Source organism: Prionailurus bengalensis, chromosome B1 (assembly GCF_016509475.1).
Source record: "Prionailurus bengalensis isolate Pbe53 chromosome B1, Fcat_Pben_1.1_paternal_pri, whole genome shotgun sequence".
Taxonomy (NCBI): Eukaryota; Metazoa; Chordata; class Mammalia; order Carnivora; family Felidae; genus Prionailurus; species Prionailurus bengalensis.
Genome location: NC_057344.1, coordinates 167067839 through 167092463, shown reverse-complemented (window position 1 = coordinate 167092463; position 24625 = coordinate 167067839). Strand labels below are relative to the sequence as shown.

At 37.9% G+C, this 24625-nt stretch overlaps 1 protein-coding gene across 2 annotated transcripts in view; it reads right to left on the bottom strand.

The window, feature by feature from the left end:
- LOC122478926 (cytochrome c oxidase subunit 7B2, mitochondrial) overlaps nt 1-24625 on the bottom strand; it is a 164948-nt gene that overhangs the window by 7182 nt on the left and 133141 nt on the right. The gene's annotated exons all lie outside the window — the stretch shown is intronic.

Below are 24625 nucleotides of genomic sequence, written 5' to 3'. Positions count from 1 at the left end.
AGTACCCAATATATATTTTTTTAATCACAAAGTGCTTTCAACTATACTCATCTCCACCCTTTCTGACAGCTATATGTAAGAGAATACAACAGTAACAGAGAGACTGAGGGCTTTTCTCCATGCCACACCCCGAGTCAGTGGCATGATTGTGCAATAATTCTTATTTTGTTTTCTATTAAACTTTGGTAGGCCCAGCAAATTTCCTCAAAGTGGATGTCCACGTGTCCATGTTAATTTTACATTTCAATCCATTTCAAAGACTAGAAATAGGTGACCTTGTTATTTTAGGTAATATAATTAAGTGTTAAAGGGCTTCTGTGGTTACTCTCAAAATATTTTATACTGGCATGCCTGGGTGGCTGAGTCGGTTAAGTGTCTGACTTCAGCTCAGGTCATGATCTTATGGTTGATTAATTCGAGCCCCACATCGGGTTCCATGCTAACAATGTGGAGCCGGCTTGGGATTCTCTCCCTCTCCTTCTTTCTCTGCCCCTTTCCTCTGCGCAGGCATGCTCTCTCTCTCTCAAACTAAATAAATAAATAAATAAATAAAGATTTTATATTAACTGCATTCCATAGTTCATAGACTGCTGTATAGTCAGGTCCTTCTAGAAGAGGCTATTTCAGTGGATACAGCAAGTCAAAACATCTGGATAAATGCACAGCATTTCTCCCACTTAATCTTGGAAAATAAGAATATCATGGTTATAATAAATTCTAGAAACTTTGAAAATTTTGTACAGAAAATGATATGGAGTCACTGAGAGACATGAGGGGTGTGAGTTACACAGTCAGATTTGCAGTTTAGACATTACTCTGGTACAAGTATGGGGAAGGATTTACAGAAGAATACTGCAAATGTTCAATGAGTAATGATAAGGACTTGAACTTGGACAGTTCACGCAATTAAGGTCTCAGCATATGCCAATCTCTTCTTTCTGTAGTCATATTTCTGTATCTAATCCTCAGCTTTGCAGAGCCAGAACACAATTCTTTGGCACAGGCACCTAATGATGACAGCCTCTGAGGAGCTATCTCATGCCACTGGAAATCTCAGAACTTGATGTATAGAGTGTGGGAATTAATTTTTTAACTTCAAAAGAAAAATATTCCATTCCAGTGACTGGAATACATCATTTATCTCTTAGCTCTACTAGCTTGACACTGATTTCAATCATAAAGTAACCTTATTATCAGTATTTCCCAAAAGATGTGCCTATTTTACTAGTTCTGTTTGATGTTAGTAGGTGTTACTTTTAAAAAGAGCTTCAAAGTCATCTAAGTTTAGGAAATACACAGGTAATAAAGTGAAACTCTTTTTTTTTCAAGTATTTTCTAAACCTGTATTGTGCTAACATACACGGCTATTCTCTGAGAGGAATGGCATGTGGGACTCTCCAAACTTAGCAGAACATGCCATGCTCCCCAACCCCCCCCCCACCCCCCGGAGCGTATCTCTGTATTAGTGTTTTTCAGAACACACTTTAGGGAACACCAACGAATGTCTCTGTGCTCTCAATGCTGTTACATCATTGTACTCATTTCCAATAGTTTCATAGTTCCAGAAGGAAATTTCACAACAAAATCACTTTTTAGTGGGGACTTTTAACATATGACTGAAGGAGTTTAGAGTGTGTGTTAAGCTCAGGATGTCTTAACAACACTCATAGGAGTAATTAACGCTAGCCTTCATTATGTGATTCTATTTCTGCAGTTTAATATTTGTGCATATATTTCCCTCCTCTCCACATCTACCTTTATTCATTAAATGCTCTATGAATAGAAAGATAGCATGATTCTACAGTGGCCATTAGAATTACATCAATAACCCCTCATTGCATCATCTGAAACTTCCATTTAAATACTGAAATGCAACTGTACAAGCCATCCCTGCATTTAATCTAAATATGTCACTGATAAATCTAAATATGTCACTGATAAAATTTTAAATTTTAACTTTTAGATATCAAAGACATTTGAAATCTGAAAGACACATTTAACTGAATGCTTCCATTTTTCACGCAAACTGTCTTTGATTTCTAACCTGAAATCAGGCCAGTAAGGTTCTACTCCAGAGGTTAATTTTGATCAAATCCCAAATTCAGATTGGAACATTTAGTGCTGCAAAATAATCCTTTCTTCCATGTTTCTGAAATCTCCAGATTTTTTTATTTCCGATTTAGACTATCTCTGCCCTCCTAAACTCTGCTCAAATACATCTGTAAATAAAACCTTTATGAGTAAGGCTTTTGTTCTTGTCATCATCTGGGAAACTTATGAAGCATTTGCAGAGAAATTCCATTTGATGAGAAGAGCACTTCACAGCCCTGAAGTAGTAACTATGATAACCCTCCAAGTTGTTTTTCCAGGCCCATTCTCTCTTTTAGTATACTTCTTTTTTCTTTTCACTTTCATATAATTTTGAAAACTTTTAACAAGATGTTGTTCTTTTGTTCTTCTTTTGTTCTTCCATTTAGGCTCCATTATTTGGAAGTGAGAAAGACTTTGGCCAGAGGGGCTGACTCTAGTAAACTGATTTTTTTTCTTCTTTCTTGTAAATGCCTCAGAAGAAACAGTGAGACAGGATGCACTTTGCCAAACCTTGGGGCAGGGATTCTGCTTTAGTGAGCTGATATTTCATTTTAGTTCTTAAGTTCCTGAGGGAAGGACACTAAAAAAGAGGAGGTTACCCATCTAAACACATGCAACAGAAATTCAGAACACAGATTCTTGTTTTGAAAGTATAAGACTTCCAAGTTAGAATTCTATTTTCAAAGAGGTTACTTTCAGCTTCTCTTTCATTAATCTAATGGAGTCTAAAATGTCACAGACTAAAAATGGCACTCTTAAATTAGTATAATTTAACCATTTGAACATTTGTTAATTGGAAAATAAGATTTCTACACAAACAGGCCATAATTTTGATTACGCAAGCCATTTATATGGCTTACAACCATTGCTGATGATGAAATTGTGGGTTTGTTTATATAATGTATTTTATCACATTTGTCAAATCCAAATCATAAGATCTAAAGACACAGACATCACTTTAAATTGTCCTTTAATGTCCTCAGTAATTGGTCACTGGACATTCATGACTTGATATTATAAACATAGTTAAGGAAGAACATGGGTAGAAATAAGAGTATGGGGGGCAGATAGTAAATACATAACTCTAACTATGCCTTTCTTAGACTTATATTCTATTTGAAAGAAAGGTGGAGAACCAAACTCATGTATGTGTTTTTCTAATGCAAGCTAATTCTGAGAAAAAGGCACAAAGATCTAAGTATAGAAATAGGTGAGGGACCTGAATCCTTTGCCCTCCTTAGAATAAGAACATTGACTGAGAATGGAAGATGGATGGCTTCCTAAAAGCAATAGAATGCTGTTAAAAGAGGAAGGTGGAATGCATACTAAAATGAGAGAGAGAAAAAAAGTCCACTATAATGGAAGAAAATTTTGATCAAATCAAAGGTCCATTGGGGGTAGAGGTTAAAACCCAGAGATTTATTCATCAAATGACAGGGCCCAGGAATTAGCTTCTCTACAGTTTGTTCTATCTCCAAAATTTTGTTTCTGTGTCAAAAGCTTCAAATAAATGTGCTGCACAGGCCCAGAGAAGTCAGTGTTATGGGCAATTACAACTGTGTGAGAATGAGCCCATACATACTCTTCTATTTATTTCTATAACTGAAAGTTGCCCTCTAAAGTTTTTTTGCATAATGAAAAGATCCTCTAGAAACCCTAAATAATACCGAGATTATTTTATTGCTTAAGCATGCTTACACTGAGCTCCTCTTATGTGACTACAGCCTGCTCAACACTGGAGTTACAAAAATGGATAAGAACGGCCCATTCTTTCAGGAATGCTCAGTTATTGGAAGAGACAGATAATCATAAGGTTTCAATATGAAAAGTGTTATAACAGATATGATCAGGATGCTATGTCATCAAAAATGAAAGGTACCTTTCTCATCCAGATTCATGAGGAGCTTCCTGGATTAATAATGGTGGATGAGTTAAGTTCTCAAATACACTCAACCAGACACAAAGAATGGGAATGGAGACACTTACTAAGGCCTTTTCTCCAACTATCAATGCTAAAATTTAGTTTTCAAATACTTCTCCTTTGATGGAGACCTTCAAGTTAAAACATATGTAAATCAAGACAGTCTTTTTTAATGTCAAGCTCAAAACAGCAGCACATGTAACAGTGGCACATAAGCATCATATTGAAATAAAACTTCTGGCTTTTTGCCTATTCTATAATACATTTTCATCTTGATTGAACCTCATATTATAATCACCATAAAAACTTGCTTTTAATGTTACTAAGAAATAATAGCAGTAAGCTTGGAAGACTTCCTTAAAAATAAATGTAGGCAATTTATAAGACTGAGTAGACACAAAATAATCAGAGTTAAGATAGTTAGAATCTAATTTTGTTCAGAATTAATAATATCTGAACAAAGGTGGAGCCATTTCCTGCATTTTCTTCTGAGTTCATGATGTTGCAGGATCCCCTATAACTTTATAATTTAAAGAGCCACAGAGAATAACTAAGAAAATTTTGGGATTAATATTGGGAAATGAATAGTAGCCATGCTTCATGAAGGACTGAACAGAAGCTAGGTTATGAAGGTACTCCTCTAAAATGCCACGTGTAATCTAACAGCCTGCAAATGGTAACTGTCAAAATACTGGCAAAGTCTAAAATACTGGTAAAACATACACCCAGCAGGTAGATAATGCCAGGAATTCCCCATATAAAACATTCATGTATTTGACTGAAAAAATAGCCCCATAACAACAACAACCACTTTAAGCCAAAACATCAGTTTATAATGTGTGAACTGTACTCAGTGTGAGAATGTATGGAAGGATATTGCCCCAAGCATAAAGAGATCAAGGGAGCCTGGAAAGATGATGGAGTAACAGGACCTTGAGCTCACCCTGTCCCATGGATACAACAAGAAAACACTCACATCAAATTAGCTGGTTTAAATATTATTTCTGGTAAATAACCCAGAAAACCACCTAAAGACTGGCAGAACAAACTCCACAAATAAAGGTAGAGTAGAGGCCACAATTAAGAGTGTAGGCAGGATGGAGATGCTGTGGGGAAAAAAATGGACCTCAGTAGTCCAGAGGAGGGAGGAGCCACGAGTGTGGAGAAGGGCAAGAAAGAGACGGTCACACTGGGGATCCCAAAGACATATCCCCATAAAACATTTGGCTTTGAAAGTAAGAAAGACTGGATTTACGGAGTTCTTACAACCAGTGGGACCTAAAGCCTGGAATTTTAAAAATCAGTGGTTTTGTTCTGGGGGAGCCCCAAGGGCAATAGGAAGCTGAATCCCCACCCTTAAAGAAACAGCATGACAAAACAGCTGTTTTGTTCTATACTGGGAGACACAGTATAGAAGCAGCAGTTTGAAAAATGTCCAGGGCATACTGGAGGGAAAGCTATTTACTCATCTCTGGGCCTGTCCTATAGAGGCAGGGATCACAGGAAGACCCCTTCAAGAACAAAGGAGCTGGCAGGAGCCATTTCTCTACCAGTCCCTCAGTAGACAGCATAAACACACGCTGCCTGCTACAGCAACAGCAGACATTCATTACCTAATTTGCCCACACCAAGCCTGACCCCCCAGTTTTGGCAGATCTGCCCTTTCCAGTCATAGGTGCCTCGGTCCTGGAGCTGCAGTCCCCCTCCCCAGAAGACCAGCACAAACCTTGCCAACACTGCATCTCTCAAGTAGCGCGCTTTGTGGGGTCTTAATGCCAGTAGCAGCAGGAGCAGCAGCAGTGGCAGGGCCCTGTGGAAGCCTGAGGCACACCTTGTCAAAACGGCACACTACCCCCCAACCCTTCACCGCCCACATGCAGCTCCACCTGCAACTGCAGCTGCAGGTCTCATTTCACAAGCAGACCAATGCTGAACACCTTGTTAAAACTGCACGCCTCACTCCAGCCAGGGAACAAATATTACAAAGAAAGCCTCTGCACATGATTGGACTAAAGGAAAAGGTGGCCAGGACACAACAGCAGGGCACACAAAATACATTTAAGAGACACCTCCTGAAATGCCAGGTTCTGGGTAATAGGGGACATACTGCACTGCAGGGCACTGTGGGACCTCTTCTTCATAAGGCCATTGCTTTCAGGAACAGGAGACATACCTGACTTCCTAATACACAGAAACAGACACAGAGAGTTAGACAACATGGGGAGACAGAGGAATGTGTCCCAAATGAAAGAACAGGACAAAACCATAGCAAGAGACCTAAGCAAAAAGGATATAAGTGATATGCCTAATAGAGAATTTAAAGTACAGACCATAAATATACTCACTGGACTTGAGAAAAGAGTGAAGGACATCAGTAAGACCCTTAATAGATAAAACAGAACCAATCAGAGATGAAGAACATAATAAATGAAATTAAAACTATACGAGATGGAATAAATAGCAGGCTACAGAAAGCAGAAGAATGAAACAGTGATGGACAAGTAATCAAGCTGAGTGATGAGAGGAAACAAAATTATATAAAATGAGAATAGACATACAGAATTCAGCGACTCCATCAAGCATAATAACATTCGTATTATAAGGATCTCAGAAGAAAAAGAGAGAGAAAAGGCAGAAAATTTATTTGAAGAAAGAACAGCTGAAACCTTCCCTAATCTGAGGAAGGAAACAGATACCAGATCCAGGAGGCATGGAGATCCCCCAACAATATCAACCCAATGAGGCCCAAGCCAAGACACGGTAATTAAAAGGCAGAAAGTAGTGATAAAGAGATAATTTTAAAAGCAAGAAAAGAACACAGCTACATACAAGGAAAATCCTATAAAGCTATTAGTGGACTTTTCAGCAGGAACTTTGAAGACCAGAAGGGAGTGGCATGATATATCCAAAGTGCTAACAGAAAAAAATCTGGGGGCACCTGGGTAGCTCAGTCGGTTAAGTGCTCTACTTCAGCTCAGGTCATGATCTCGCAGTTCGTGAGTTCAAGCACTGTGTTGGGCTCTGTGTTGACAGCTCAGAGCCTGGAGTCTGCTTCAGATTCTGTGTCTCCCTCTCTCTCTGCCCCTCCCCCACTCATGCTCTGTCTCTCTCTATATCAAAAATAAACATTAAAAAATTTAAAAAAAAATCTGCAGCCAAGAATACTCTATCCAGCAAGGCTATCATTCAGAATAGAAGAAGAGGTAGAGTTTCTCAGGCAACAAAAGCTAAAGAGGTTCATGACCACTAAACCAACCTTACAAGAAATGTTTAAGGGGACTTTTTGAGTAGAAAGGAAAGACGACCATAAGTAAGAGTATGAAAAGTAGAAAACACAAACGCAGTAAAAATGAATGTCTGTAAAAACCAGTCAAAGGAGCCACAAAACAAAAGGATGTAAATTATGACAGCATATACATAAAATGTGGAGACAGGAAGAATAAAGAATGGCTTCAAACTTAAGTGACGATCAACTTAATATAAACTGCTATATGCGGAAGATATTAAATGTAAACCTAATGGTTACCACAAATCAACAAACAGTAGTAGATATGCAAAGAATAAAGGAGAAGCAATCCAAATGTATCACTAAAAAAAGCCTGCAAACCATGAAAGAGACCCAGAGAAGAAAGGATCAAAGAAAAATTACAAAACAACCACAAAACAAGTAACAAAATGACAATAAATACACAGATACCAAAATGGCTTTTAACATTTATGTGCAAAATGCTCCAATAAAAGGATACAGAGTAACAAAATATATTAAAAAAAAAAAAGACTCATCTGCCCATGGGAAACTCATTTCAGACCTCAAGACACCTGTAAAATGAAAATGAGGGGATAGAGAAATATTTACCATGCACATAGATATCAAAAGAGCTGGGGTGGTAACACTTGTATTAGACAAAATAGACTTTAAACCAAAGACTGTATAGAAATACAAAGCAGGACACTGTAATCATAAAGGGGACAATTCAAGAAGATATAACAACTGTAAATGTTTACGCACCCAACATGGAAGCATCCCAATACATAAACATAAAAGAAATAATTGATAGTAATAAAATAATAGTAGGGGACTTTAACACCCAAGTTACATCAATAGATCATTAAAAACAGAAAGTCAACAAGGAAATATTGGCTTTGAATGATACACTGTACCAAATGGATTTAACTGAAAGACATACTCAGAACATTCCACCCTAAAACAGCAGAATACACACTTATTAAGTGCACATGGAACATTCTCCAGGATAGATCACTTATTGGCCACAAAACAAGTCTCAACAAATTTTAAAAGACTGAAGTCATATTTTTCTGGCCACAACTCTATGAAACTAGAAATCAAACACAAGAAAAAATCTGGGAAGAGCACAGAAATCTGGGAAGAGTTTAAATAACATGCTACTAAGCAATGCATGGGTCAATCAAGAAATCAAGAAGAAATCAAAAGTTTCATGGACAGAAATTAAAATAAAAACACAATGGTCCAAAATCTCTGAGAAAAAGTAAAACAGTTCTAAGATGAAAGTTTAGATCAATACAGGCCTACTTCAAAAAGCAAGAAAAATCTCAAATAAACAACCTAACCTTATACTGAAAGGAGCTAAAAAAAGCAACAAGCAAAATCCCAAACCAGAAAGAAGGAAGTAATAACAAATACATTAGAAATAAATAAATAGAAATAAACAAACAAAAACCCAATAGAATAGATTAATGAAACCACGAGATGGTTCTTTTTTTTTTTTTCTAAGTAGGCTCCACACCCAATGTGGAGCTTGAACTGACAACCCCCCAAGATCAAGAGTCTCATGGTCTACTGAATGAGCCAACAAGGTGCCTCAAGAGCTGGTTTTTTAAAAGAAATCAATAAAATTGATAAACCTATAGCCAACTCATCAAAAAGAAAGAAAGAAAGAAAGAAAGAAAGAAAGAAAGAAAGAAAGAAAGAAAGAAAAAAGAGAGAGAGAGAGAGAGAGAAAGAGGATGAAAATAAAATCAGAAACATAGAGAAATAACAACGAACACCACAGGAAAATGAACAATTATAAGAGAATATTATGAAAAACTATATGCCAACAAATTAGACAACCTAGAAGAAATGGATAAATTCCTAAAATCATATCTACCAAAACTGAAGCTTAAGAAATAGAAAATTTGCACAGACTGATAACCAGCAATGAAATTGAATCAGTAATCAAAAACTCCCACAGAGGTTTTTCAAGATGGCGGCCTAGGAGGACGCTGGGCTCACCGCACGTCTTGCTGATCACTTAGATTCCATCTACACCTGCCTAAATAACCCAGAAAACCGCCAGAGGATTAGCAGAACAGAGTCGCCGGAGCCAAACGCAGACGAGAGGCCCACGGAAGAGGGTAGGAAGGGCGGCGAGGCGGTGCGCGCTCCACGGACTGGCAGGAGGGAGCCGGGGCGGAGGGGCGGCTCGCCGGCCAAGCAGAGCCCCTGAGTCTGGCTTGCAAAAGCGGAGGGGCCTGACGGACTGTGTTCCGACAGCAAGCGCGACTTAGTGCCTGGGAGGTCATAAGTTAACAGCTCTGCTCGGAAAGCTGGAAGGCTGGAGGACAAAGGGAGGGAGAGCTGCTGAGCCCCCTGACAACAGAGCTCAGTTTGGTGGGGAACAAAGGCGCTCACCAGTGCCATCTCCCCCGCCCATCCCCCAGCCGAAATCCCAAAGAGAACCTGTTCCTGCCAGGGAACTTGCTCGCTCCGCGCAAACACCCAACTCTGCGCTTCGGCGGAGCCAAATCTCCGGCAGCAGATCTGACTCCCTCCCGCTGCCACAGGGCCCTCCTGAAGTGGATCACCTAAGGAGAAGCGATCTAAGCCTGCCCCTCCTGCCCCCGTGCACTTTGCCTACCCACCCCAGCTAATATGCCAGATCCCCAGCATCACAAGCCTGGCAGGGTGCAAGTAGCCCAGACGAGCCACACCACCCCACAGAGAAAATCCCGCCCCTAGGAGAGGAGAAGAGAAGGCACACACCAGTCTGACTGCGGCCCCAGCGGTGGGCTGGGGGCAGACATCAGGTCTGACTGCGGCCCCGCCCACCAACTCCAGTTATACACCACAGCACAGGGGAAGTGCCCTGCAGGTCCTCACCACGCCAGGGACTATCCAAAATGACCAAGCGGAAGAACTCCCCTCAGAAGAATCTCCAGGAAATAACAACAGCTAATGAGCTGATCAAAAAGGATTTAAATAATATAACAGAAAGTGAATTTAGAATAATAGTCATAAAATTAATCGCTGGGCTTGAAAACAGTATACAGGACAGCAGAGAATCTCTTGCTACAGAGATCAAGGGACTAAGGAACAGTCACGAGGAGCTGAAAAACGCTTTAAACGAAATGCATAACAAAATGGAAACCACCACAGCTCGGCTTGAAGAGGCAGAGGAGAGAATAGGTGAACTAGAAGATAAAGTTATGGAAAAAGAGGAAGCTGAGAAAAAGAGAGATAAAAAAATCCAGGAGTATGAGGGGAAAATTAGAGAACTAAGTGATACACTAAAAAGAAATAATATACGCATAATTGGTATCCCAGAGGAGGAAGAGAGAGGGAAAGGTGCTGAAGGGGTACTTGAAGAAATCATAGCTGAGAACTTCCCTGAACTGGGGAAGGAAAAAGGCATTGAAATCCAAGAGGCACAGAGAACTCCCTTCAGACGGAACTTGAATCGATCTTCTGCACGACATATCATAGTGAAACTGGCAAAATACAAGGATAAAGAGAAAATTCTGAAAGCAGCAAGGGGTAAACGTGCCCTCACATATAAAGGGAGACCTATAAGACTCGTGACTGATCTCTCTTTTGAAACTTGGCAGGCCAGAAAGAATTGGCACGAGATTTTCAGGGTGCTAGACAGAAAAAATATGCAGCCAAGAATCCTCTATCCAGCAAGTCTGTCATTTAGAATAGAAGGAGAGATAAAGGTCTTCCCAAACAAACAAAAACTGAAGGAATTTGTCACCACTAAACCAGCCCTACAAGAGATCCTAAGGGGGACCCTGTGAGACAAAGTCCCAGAGACATCACTACAAGTAAAACATACAGACATCACAATGACTCTAAACCCGTATCTTTCTATAATAACACTGAATGTAAATGGATTAAATGCGCCAACCAAAAGACATAGGGTATCAGAATGGATAAAAAAACAAGACCCATCTATTTGCTGTCTACAAGAGACTCATTTTAGACCTGAGGACACCTTTAGATTGAGAGTGAGGGGATGGAGAACTATTTATCATGCAACTGGAAGCCAAAAGAAAGCTGAAGTAGCCATACTTGTATCAGACAAACTAGACTTTAAATTAAAGGCTGTAACAAGAGATGAAGAAGGACATTATATAATAGTTACAGGGTCTATCCATCAGGAAGAGCTAACAATTATAAATGTCTATGCGCCGAATACCGGAGCCCCCAAATATATAAAACAATTACTCATAAACATAAGCAAGCTTATTGAGAAGAATGTGGTAATTGCAGGGGACTTTAACACCCCACTTACAGAAATGGATAGATCATCTAGACACACGGTCAGTAAAGACACAAGGGCCCTGAATGAGACATTGGATCAGATGGACTTGACAGATATATTTAGAACTCTGCATCCCAAAGCAACAGAATATACTTTCTTCTCGAGTGCACATGGAACATTCTCCAAGATAGATCATATACTGGGTCACAAAACAGCCCTTCATAAGTTTACAAGAATTGAAATTATACCATGCTTACTTTCAGACCACAATGCTATGAAGCTTGAAATCAACCACAGAAAAAAGTCTGGAAAACCTCCAAAAGCATGGAGGTTAAAGAACACCCTACTAACGAATGAGTGGGTCAACCAGGCAATTAGAGAAGAAATTAAAAAATACATGGAAACAAACGAAAATGAAAATACAACAATCCAAATGCTTTGGGACGCAGCAAAGGCAGTCCTGAGAGGAAAATACATTGCAATCCAGGCCTATCTCAAGAAACAAGAAAAATCCCAAATACAAAATCTAACAGCACACCTAAAGGAACTAGAAGCAGAACAGCAAAGGCAGCCTAAGCCCAGCAGAAGAAGAGAAATAATAAAGATCAGAGCAGAAATAAACAATATAGAATCTAAAAAAACTGTAGAGCAGATCAACGAAACCAAGAGTTGGTTTTTTGAAAAAATAAACAAAATTGACAAACCTCTAGCCAGGCTTCTCAAAAAGAAAAGGGAGATGACCCAAATAGATAAAATCATGAATGAAAATGGAATGATTACAACCAATCGCTCAGAGATACAAACAATTATCAGGGAATACTATGAAAACTTATATGCCAACAAATTGGACAACCTGGAAGAAATGGACAAATTCCTGAACACCCACACTCTTCCAAAACTCAATCAGGAGGAAATAGAAAGCTTGAACAGACCCATAACCAGCGAAGAAATTGAATCGGTTATCAAAAATCTCCCAACAAATAAGAGTCCAGGACCAGATGGCTTCCCAGGGGAGTTCTACCAGACGTTTAAAGCAGAGATAATACCTATCCTTCTCAAGCTATTCCAAGAAATAGAAAGGGAAGGAAAACTCCCAGACTCATTCTATGAAGCCAGTATTACTTTGATTCCTAAACCAGAGAGAGACCCAGTAAAAAAAGAGAACCACAGGCCAATATCCCTGATGAATATGGATGCAAAAATTCTCAATAAGATACTAGCAAATCGAATTCAATGGCATATAGAAAGAATTATTCACCATGATCAAGTGGGATTCATTCCTGGGATGCAGGGCTGGTTCAACATTCGCAAATCAATCAACGTGATACATCACATTAACAACAAAAAAGAGAAGAACCATATGATCCTGTCAATCGATGCAGAAAAGGCCTTCGACAAAATCCAGCACCCTTTCTTAATAAAAACCCTTGAGAAAGTCGGGATAGAAGGAACATACTTAAAGATCATAAAAGCCATTTATGAAAAGCCCACAGCTAACATCATCCTCAACGGGGAAAAACTGAGAGCTTTTTCCCTGAGATCAGGAACACGACAAGGATGCCCACTCTCACCGCTGCTGTTTAACATAGTGCTGGAAGTTCTAGCATCAGCAATCAGACAACAAAAGGAAATCAAAGGCATCAAAATTGGCAAAGATGAAGTCAAGCTTTCGCTTTTTGCAGATGACATGATATTATACATGGAAAATCCGATAGACTCCACCAAAAGTCTGCTAGAACTGATACAGGAATTCAGCAAAGTTGCAGGATACAAAATCAATGTACAGAAATCAGTTGCATTCTTATACACTAACAATGAAGCAACAGAAAGACAAATAAAGAAACTGATCCCATTCACAATTGCACCAAGAAGCATAAAATACCTAGGAATAAATCTAACCAAAGATGTAAAGGATCTGTATGCTGAAAACTATAGAAAGCTTCTGAAGGAAATTGAAGAAGATTTAAAGAAATGGAAAGACATTCCCTGCTCATGGATTGGAAAAATAAATATTGTCAAAATGTCAATACTACCCAAAGCTATCTACACATTCAATGCAATCCCAATCAAAATTGCACCAGCATTCTTCTCGAAACTAGAACAAGCCATCCTAAAATTCATATGGAACCACAAAAGGCCCCGAATAGCCAAAGGAATTTTGAAGAAGAAGACCAAAGCAGGAGGCATCACAATCCCAGACTTTAGCCTCTACTACAAAGCTGTCATCATCAAGACAGCATGGTATTGGCACCAAAACAGACACATAGACCAATGGAGTAGAATAGAAACCCCAGAACTAGACCCACAAACGTATGGCCAACTCATCTTTGACAAAGCAGGAAAGAACATCCAATGGAAAAAAGACAGCCTCTTTAACAAATGGTGCTGGGAGAACTGGACAGCAACATGCAGAAGGTTGAAACTAGACCACTTTCTCACACCATTCACAAAAATAAACTCAAAATGGATAAAGGACCTAAATGTGAGACAGGAAACCATCAAAACCTTAGAGGAGAAAGCAGGAAAAGACCTCTCTGACCTCAGCCGTAGCAATCTCTTACTCGACACATCCCCAAAGGCAAGGGAATTAAAAGCAAAAGTGAATTACTGGGACCTTATGAAGATAAAAAGCTTCTGCACAGCAAAGGAAACAACCAACAAAACTAAAAGGCAACCAACGGAATGGGAAAAGATATTCGCAAATGACATATCGGACAAAGGGCTAGTATCCAAAATCTATAAAGAGCTCACCAAACTCCACACCCGAAAAACAAATAACCCAGTGAAGAAATGGGCAGAAAACATGAATAGACACTTCTCTAAAGAAGACATCCAGATGGCCAACAGGCACATGAAAAGATGTTCAGCGTCGCTCCTTATCAGGGAAATACAAATCAAAACCACACTCAGGTATCACCTCACGCCAGTCAGAGTGGCCAAAATGAACAAATCAGGAGACTATAGATGCTGGAGAGGGTGTGGAGAAACGGGAACCCTCTTGCACTGTTGGTGGGAATGCAAATTGGTGCAGCCGCTCTGGAAAGCAGTGTGGAGGTTCCTCAGAAAAGATAAGGATGTCCATACTCACCACTTTTATCCAACATAGTAATGAAAGTCCTAGCCACAGCAATCAGAAAGAAATAAGAAGAAGAAAAATGAAATAAAAGACATTGAAATTGGTAAAGGCCATGGAAAACTTTCACTATTTGCAAATGACATGATACTATATATAGAAAACCCTAAGACTCCACCACAAAACTGTCAGAACTGATAAATGAATTCAGTAAGGTGGCAGGATACAAAATCAATACACAGAAATCTGCTGCATTTCTATACACTAATAATGAAGCAGCAAAGAAATTAAGAAAATAATCCCATTTACAAATACACCAAAAATAACAAAATACCTAGGAATAAACTTAACCAAAGAGGTGGAAGATCTGTACTCTGAAAACTATAAAACACTGATGAAAGAAATTAGAGACAACAAAGAAATGGAAAGACATCCCATGCTCATGGATTGGAATAACAAATACTGTTAACATCTCTATACTACCCAGAGCAATCTACACACTTATTTTTTAATTTTTTAATTTTTTTTTAGAGAGAAAGAGTGAGCAGAATAGAGAGGCTTGAGGGAGAGAGAAAGAGAATTTAAGTAGGTTCCATACTCAGCATGGAGCTTGATGTGGGGCTCAATCCCACAACCCTGAGATCATGACCTAAACCGAACTCAAAAGTCAGATGCTCAAGCAACTGAGCCACCCAGCTGCCCCACAATCCACACATTTAATGCAATCTCTGTCAAAATACCAACAGCAATTTTCACAGAACCAGAAGAAAATTTGTATGGAACCACAAATCACCCCAAATAGCCAAAGTGATCTTGAAAAAGAAAAACAAAACTGGAGGTGTATTGCAATTCCAGACTTCCAGTTGTATTACAAAGCTTCAGTAATCAAAACAGTACAATACTAGCACAAAAACAGACACATAGATCAACAGAACAGAATATAAAGTGCAAAATAAACCCCAAATTATATGGTCAATTAATCTTCAACAGAGGAGGAAAGAATGCAATGGGAAAAAGACAGTCTTTTCAACAAATGATGTTGGAAAAACTGGTCGGCTACATACAAAAAAAATGAAATTTGACCACTTTCTTACACCATATACAAAAATAAACTCAAAATAGATTATAGACCTAACTGTGAGACCTGAAATCATAAAAGTCCTAAAAGAGAGCACAGGCAGTAATTTCTCTCACATAAGCTATAGCAACATCTTTCTAGATATGTCTCCGAGGCAAGGTAAATAAAAGCAAAAATAAACTTTGGCACTACATCAAAAGAAAAAGCTTCAGCACATAAAAGGAAGCAACCAACAAAACTAAAAGACAACCTACTGAATGGGAGAAGATATCTGCAAATGACATATCCAATAAAGGCTTAATATAACAAATATGTAAAGAATTTATACAACTCAACACTAAAAAACAAAGTAACCCAATTAAAAATGGCAGAAGACATGAAGAGACATTTCTCCAAAGAAGACATATAGATGGCCAACAGAAAAATGAAAAGCTACTCAGCATCACTCAACAAGGAAGTGCAAATCAAAACCAAAACAATACACCACCTAACACTTGTCATCAGAATGGCTAAAGTAAAAAACTCAAGAAACAACAGGTATTGGTGAGGATGTGGGAAAAAATGAGCCCTTCTGCACTATTGGTGAGAATGTAAACTGGTGCAGTTTTGATGAAAGGCAGTATAGAGGTTCCTCAAAAAGTTAAAAATAGAACTATTACGGGGCGCCTGGGTGGCGCAGTCGGTTAAGCGTCCGACTTCAGCCAGGTCACGATCTCGCGGTCCGGGAGTTCGAGCCCCGCGTCGGGCTCTGGGCTGATGGCTCAGAGCCTGGAGCCTGTTTCTGATTCTGTGTGTCCCTCTCTCTCTGCCCCTCCCCCGTTCATGCTCTGTCTCTCTCTGTCCCAAAAATAAATAAACGTTGAAAAAAAATTAAAAAAAAAAATAGAACTATTCCATAATCCAACAATTACCCTACTCGGTATTTACCCAAAGAATACAAAAACACTAATTCAAAGAGATACATGCACCCCTATATTTATTGCAGCATTATTTACAATAGACAAATTATAGAAGCAACCTCAGTGTCTATTGATAGATGAATGCATAAAGAAAAATAGTATACATATATAGCAGAATATTATTCAGCCATAAAAAAGAAAGAAATTTTGCCATTTGTAAGGACGTAGATGGATCTAGAGGCATAGTGTTAAGCAAACTAAATCAGTGACAGAAAGACAAATACCATATCATTTCATGCATATATGGAATTTAAAAAATGTAACAGATGAACATAAAGGGGAAAATAAAAGAGAGAGGCAAACCATAAAACAGACTCTTAACTCTAGAGAACACACTGAGGGTTTTTGGAGGGGAGGTGAGCAGGCAGATGGGTTAAATGGGTAATGGGTATTAAGGAGGGCACATGTTGTGATGAACACTGGGGGTTGTAAGTGATGAATCACTAAATCCTACACCTGAAACTAATGTTACACTGTACATTAACTAACTGTAATTTAAATAAAAACTTGGAAAAAAACACAAATAAAATAAAAAAGAGTAAGAAACCAAAAAACAAACTCCTACCTATAGGGAACAAATAGATGGTTGGTTACCAGAGTGGAGGTAGGTAGGAAGACGGGTGAAACAGGATTTTAGTTTAATGAGCACTGAATAATACATGGAACTGCTGAATCACTAAAAAGTAAACATGAAACTGTATGTTAACTACACTGGAATCAAAAATTTCACATATATATACTTAAATACATCAACAGAGTAAAAAAATAAAATAAATACACTTAATTAATTATTAAAAAAAAAAGAAAGAAAAAAAAGGGGAACCAGTTTCAGACAACTACTAAATGAACCCTGGCCATTTCCTCATCTACCATTCATTCTTCTTACACTCCATCCAGTTTCCACCCCATCATTTTATATAAATAGGTAATACAAAGGTCATTAATGGCTTCTCTGTCTCTAAAGTGGACATGTTAAATCACTTGTCTTAACTTTTCAGCTAAAATAGCACCAATGATGCATCCCTCCTCGGGAAGCCTTCTCTTCCTTTACTTCCTATGATGTTCTCTTAGTTTTCTATCTCTATGGCTATTTCTTCTTTACAAACTCTTCTTCCTGTAACAGGTCCTTAATGTAAAAGTTCTTAATGGCTCAGCCACAACTTTCCCCTTTATTTTCACTTTATATGCTCTCTAGCTCTTCCAAGCCATAGTAATTATTATGGGCAATTAGATAACTCCCAAGTTATATCTCCACATATAAATCATTTTCTTCATTCCTCACTCAAGGACACTACATGAAACTTCCTTCATAACATTTCTCCTAAGATAATTCAAATTCTAAGATATTCAAAAGATAATGCAAAGATAATGTGATGTCTACAAAATCAAGAGTGACTATGGGTATAGTTACTATGGCACATATTAGAAGCTCATTAGAACTGGAAGTTTGTACCCTGTGACCAACATTTTCCTGTTTCCTCTATCCCCCAGTCCCTGGAAACTACCACTTTACTGTTTCTATGAGTTCAGTTTTTTTATATATTTCACATATAAGTGAGATCATACAGTATTTGTCTTTCTCAATCTGACATTTATTTTTTACATCTATTTATTTTTGAGAGAGACAGAGCCCAAGTGGGGGAGGGGCAAAGAGAGGAGATACAGAATCCGAAGCAAGCTCCAGACCCCAAGCAAGCTGTCAGCACACAGCCTGCAAAGGGCCCAAACCCACAAACCATGAGAATATAACTTGAGTCAAAGTGGGCCACTCCACCAACTGAGCCACCCAGGCGTCCCAGTGACATTTCTTGTAACATAATAATACCTTCCAGATTCATTAATGTTGTCACAAATGACAGAATTTACTTCTTTTACGGCTGAGTTATACTTCATTCCATATATATAACAGGTTTTCTTTATCCATTTATTTGTCAGCAAGTATAGGGTTTTTCCAAGTCTTGTGAATAACGCTGCAATGAACACAAGAGTGCAGATATCTCAAGATACTGACTTCATTTCTTTGGATATGTACAGAAGTGGGATTGCTGGATCATATGGTAGTTCTATTTTTAATTGTTTGAGGAACCTCTATACTTCTTCCCATAATAGCTATACTAGTTTACATTCCCACAAAGAGTGCACAAGGGTTCTCTTTTCTCCACGTTCTTGGCAACACTTATTATCTGGTCTTTTTGCTAACAGCCATCTTAACAGGTGTGAGGTGATATCTCACTGTGGTTTTCACTTGCATTTCAAAGTTGGTTAGTGATGTTGAGTACCTCTTCATGTACCTGTTGGCCATGTGGAGGTATTCTTTGGTAAACTGTCATCTGCCCATTTTTTAATCAGGTTGATTTTTTTCCAACTGAGTTGTATAAGTTTCTTATATATTTTGGATATTAATCCCTTATCAGATACACAGTTTTCAAATATTTTCTCCCATTCTGTAGACTGACTTTTCATTTTGTTGATTGTTTCCTTTGCTGTGTAGAAGCTTTTTAGTTTGATATATACTCTGACTTGTTTACTTTGCCTTTTGGTGTCAAATCCAAAATCATTGCCAAGACTAATGCCTAAGAGCTTTTTACCTGTATTTTCTTCTAGAAGTTTTATCATTTCAGGTCTTACATTTAAGTCTTTAATCCATTTCAAGTCAATTTTCATGAGTAGTGTAAGACAGGGATCCAGTGTTATTCTTCAGTATGTGGATATGCAGTTTTCCCAGTATCATCTATTGAAGAGACTATTCTTTCCCTATTGCATGATTTTGGTTCCCTTGTCAAAGATTAGTTGACTGTCTACATGCAGGTATATTCCTGGGCTCTCTACTTGGTTCTGTTTTCATCCAGTTCCCTACTGTGCATATTAAAATAGCTTTGTAGGGGCACCTGGGTGGCTCTGTCAGTTAAGCGTCCAACTTCGGCTCAGGTCATGATCTCGCAGTCCATGAGTTCGAGCCCTGCATTGGGCTCTGTGCTGACAGTTTGGAGCCTGGAGCCTGCTTTGGATTCTGTGTCTCCCCCTCTCTCTCTGACCCTCCCCCATTCATGCTCTGTCTCTCTCTGTCTCAAAAATAAATAAACATTAAAAAATTTTTAAAAATACAATAGCTTTGTAATATAGTTTTAAATCAGGAAGTATAAAGCCTCCACCTTTATTCTTTTTTCTCAAAATTCCTTGGCTAATTGTGATCTTTTGTGATTTAATATGAATTTTAGGATTACTTTTATCTACTTACGTGAAAATTTGGTAAGGACTGCACAGAATCTGTAGATTATCTTGATGGTATGGACAATTTAACAGTATTAATTGTTCTAAGCCATAAACAAAGGACATACTTCCATTTATATATGTCTTCTTCAGTTTCTTTCATCAATGTCTTACAGCTTTTGTTCTACAGTCTTTCACCCCTTGGTTAAATTCATTTCTAAAAATTTTCCTGTTTTTGATATTTTTGTAAATAAAATTGTTTTCTTAACTTTTCTTTCCAAAAGTTCATTGTTAGTGCATAGAAATGAAAATTATTTTCATATATTGATTTTGTATACTGCAAATTTACTTAATTAGTTCTAACAGTTTTTTGATGGAGTCTTTAAAGATTTCTGTTTATATGATCATGTCATTTGCAAATGGAGATAATTTTATTTCTTCCTTTCTCACTTGGATGCCTTTCATTTTTCTTGCCTGATTGCTTTGGCTATGACTTCTAGTACTATGTTGAACAGGAGAGATGAGAATGGACACTCCTGTATTCTTCATTATCTTGGGAGGAAAATCTCAACCCTTCAGTGTTGAATATGTTAACTATGCACTTGTCATACGTGGCCTTTATTATGTTGAGGTATAGTCGCTCTATATACAATTTCTTGATTTTTTTTCTTTTAATCATGAAAAGATGTTGAATTTTGTTAAATGCTTTTTCTAAATGTATTGAGATGACAATGATTTTCCTCCATTCTGTTAATGTGATTTATTGCATTTATTCATTTATTTATGTTGAATCATTCTTCACAACTGATGTTCTATATGCAGAAACATGATTATATAACATTTACTCAAAAACCCTTGTTATAATCTCTGATGTACTCTAAAAAGATTTCAATATAAATAGTATGATATTCATGTGAACAAATTAATCTTAGTTTCCAGTCAAGGAGTTGTTAGAATTTAAAAAACAGTAACCAGAAATCCACATTTCAGGAATGGTTACATATGTACCTGAAACCTAATTATAGAAATATAAATCAGAAGGGTTTGCTAATTAACCTAGAGGATGTGAGAAATAATTTTTTATTGATAGGATGACTAGTATTTAAGACACACAGTTAACTAGAAGGGTTATATCAGGCCTAATGCTTTTGCATAAATAAAGATTGAGGATCTGGTAAGCAGAGGTGCCTGATACACTGGGAACAGCACTTTAGATCTAGAGTTCTATTGGTCCTAAGTTTCTCCACTGAACACAAAATTCTGTTATCTTTTTTTTATTGTTTATTTACTTTTGACAGAGACAGAGTGCAAGCATGAGCTAGGGAGGGGCAGAGAGAGAGGGAGACACAGAATCCGAAGCAGGCTCCAAGCTCCAAGCTGTCAGCACAGAGCCCAACGTGGGGCTCGAACTCACGAACCATGAGATCATGACCTGGGCCGAAGTCGGACACTTAACTGACTGAGCCGCCCAGGTCCCCCCCACCTTTTTTAAAAAATATAATTTATTGTCAAGTTAGCTAATAGTGTATACAATGTGCTCTTGGTTTCGGGGTAGATTCCCGTGATTCATCGCTTACATACAACACCCAGTGCTCATCCCAACAAGTGCCCTCCTCAATGCCCATCACTCATTTTCACTCTCTCCCACCCCCCCCCCATCAACCCTCAGTTTGTTCTCTGTATTTAAGAGTGTATTATGAGTGTGCCTCCCTCTCTGTTTGTAACCATTTTTTCCCCTTTCCTTTCCCCATAGTGTTCTGTTAAGTTTCTCAAGTTCTACATATGAGTGAAAACATATGACATCTGCTTTTCTTTGACTGACTTATTTAACTTAGCATAATACCCTCCAGTTCAATCCACATTGTTAAAAATGGCAGAATTTCATTCTTTCTCATTGACAAGTAGTACTCCACTGTATATATAAACCACATCATCTTTATCCATTCATCAGCTGATAGACATTTGGGTTCTTTCCCAGCATTCTGTTATCTGATACAACTATCAGCCTGGCTGCTCCTGCCATTAGAACATGATCGGCCTTGTTTTAATGTAAGAAGTGTGCTAAAGCAGCTTAGGACATTGCCTGAACCTGTGTTCTTGTGCTTTCTTTCTACTGAATTCCATATATCTAAGAATTTCTTTCATCCTAATACGATCTAACATCAAGGTCTGCTGTGCACACAACCTACTCAAACTATTAGAGTGTACAAACATTTACCAAAATAACCTAACAATGGCTGAAAAGCCAAACTGTCTTTGGTCAGGACAAAGTACCACAAAATATAGTTTCCTTGTTTCTTTTTTTTTTTTAAGGAACAAAAATAAATGACTTGTATTTATATATTATATTTAATGATTTGCCTTTAGTGGTCACATAATCACCAGACATTGGAATGTACTGCTTTTAAGATAAAGACTAACATCTTTGACATGATTGCTCAGGTTGTTTGGGATACCATAAAAAAAAAAAAAAAAAAAAAAAAAAAAAAAGCACGGACTGCATGGCTTGAACAACAGAATTCTATTTTCTCACACTTCTGAGGCTGGAAAACTCAGGATCAAGATCTGGCAGGGTTCAGTTTCTGTTGAAAATTCTCTTCCTGGCTTGGAGATGGCTGTCTCTTTGTTGTCTTCACATGGAGACTGAGCTAACTTGGTATCCTCTTTCTCTTATATAGGCACCAGCCCTAGAAGCAGGTCCCCACCCATATGGCTAACTTAACCTTTATCATCTCCTGACATGCCCTATCTCCAAAATCAGTCACACTGAGGACTAGGGCTTCCACATACGAATTTTGGGGATATAGAAACATTCAGTCCATAACAACGATCAATTATAAGGCTTGTCTGACCCTTATTCACTTATCCAGCAGCATCTTACACAAATCTATTCACTTTCTATATTCTGGTTACATGCGGCTTTCCACTAGTTTCTGGAAAACTTATTCCTTCTCTCTACCGAGTCTGCTGTTCTTTCTCCTCTGACTTCACATAGTAAATTCTAACTCATTCCTCTGTTATTTGCTCAAAGTGTTCTCAGGGAGATCATCTTTATATTCCCTCATTTATTGTTTCAACTACTTAAAAGCAATAAATTTACTCTATGACATGCATCATTTGGAATTTTAGTGAGGGATTCGGCATATGAATTTTTTACTGTTGGTGGTGCAGTGCATTGCACACCATTTAATATTTGTATGTCTACTTTAGAATCCACTTCTTACATCAGTATTTTATTCACTTTTAACTTCTATCAGAAAACATGGAAATTAGTTATCTTCATTTTAAAGCAAACAAAAATGAGAAGATTTTATGTTATGCTATTATCTGTAAATCTAAGTATTTATTGAAATAGCAGCTTTAAAAAAAACAAACGTATTATTTGCCCTTGTGGAGCTTACACAGCTCAGTGGGGAGCAAATCATGGAACAATCACAATCTTTTATAATTATGCAATGTTATAAATTCTATTAAAAAATGCTAAGTATTATAAAATGGGAATAGAAAAGCAATGTTAATATTCTGTAGGCAGAAAAGACTTATTTGAGGAAAAGACAGGGTGAGACAATACAATGATCAGAATGAAACATTCCAGTAGAAGATGGGGAAGGAAATTCTAAGAAAAAGATGCAACACACATGGAGGCCCTGAGGTGGAAACAAAGTAGCTGAGTGTGACCAAAGCATTGTGAACTAGAGGGAAGCTATCAGCAGGTAAGTTAGAAAAGGTTGACAAGAGCCAGTAAAGCAGAATCTTGCATGCCTCAAAGGGATTTTGGATTTTATTTGTAAGCACAATACTTCATTATAATTTCATTATATAATCATTTCTTATGGTACCGTTTTATAGAAACTGGGATAATATTTATTCAAAGTTCAGTTAAATCTGTTGATAGCAATTTAAGATAACCTAGTATAGATGTAAGGTTTTTTTAAATTTTTTTTAATGTTAATTTACTTTTGAGAGACAGAGACAGAGCATGAACAGGAGAGAGACAGATATACAGGGAGACACAGAATCCGAGAAAGGTTCCAGGCTCTGAGCTGCCAACACAGAGCCTGATGCGGTGCTCAAACTTCACAAACCGTGAGATCATGACCTGAATTGAAGTCTGTCACTTAACCGACTGAGTCACCCAGATGCCCTTAGATATACTGCTTTTTAATGTTCTAAACTGAGAGTCCTAGAGCACAGAAAATCTACACAAGTGTGTGGCTCGCATGGCCCTTGCAAAGTCAGTCTCCTTCTCTTTCTCAACTAGCCATTATCTTAGCCATATATTGGGCAGTAGTTAGATAATAGTCAATTCATGTCTCTGCATACTGTCAAGTGCCTAAACATGCAAATAAGTCTGTGTGGTTATTTTAACTGATGAAAGTTTCATACACTTCCAATCTCAAGAAATGCAGATAAAAAAAGCTGAAATTACATGGAGAAAAAAATAAAAAGGCATTCTACCTGAGCAGCAACCACAACAACAACAACAAAAGAAAATGAGTAAATGAGAAGAATAGCTATGTATGGGTCCAAATCTCCTTCCCAGTGCGTTTCTGATTAAGCTTTCTTTTTACAGTAATTTGGCAGGACACATGGAAGTCTATATATTCTCAAAGAAGAGGTTCAATGATAGTGGAACCCAGACAAATACAGGAGTTTTAATCAGCATTTATTCTGAGATCTTTTCCTCAAAACTTGAACTTGAATTTCAGTTTTCATGATTTCACTGTGTGTTGAAACTAGTAACCAAAACCCAAACTCGTCCAAGGCAGGAAACCTATATTCTTATAACTA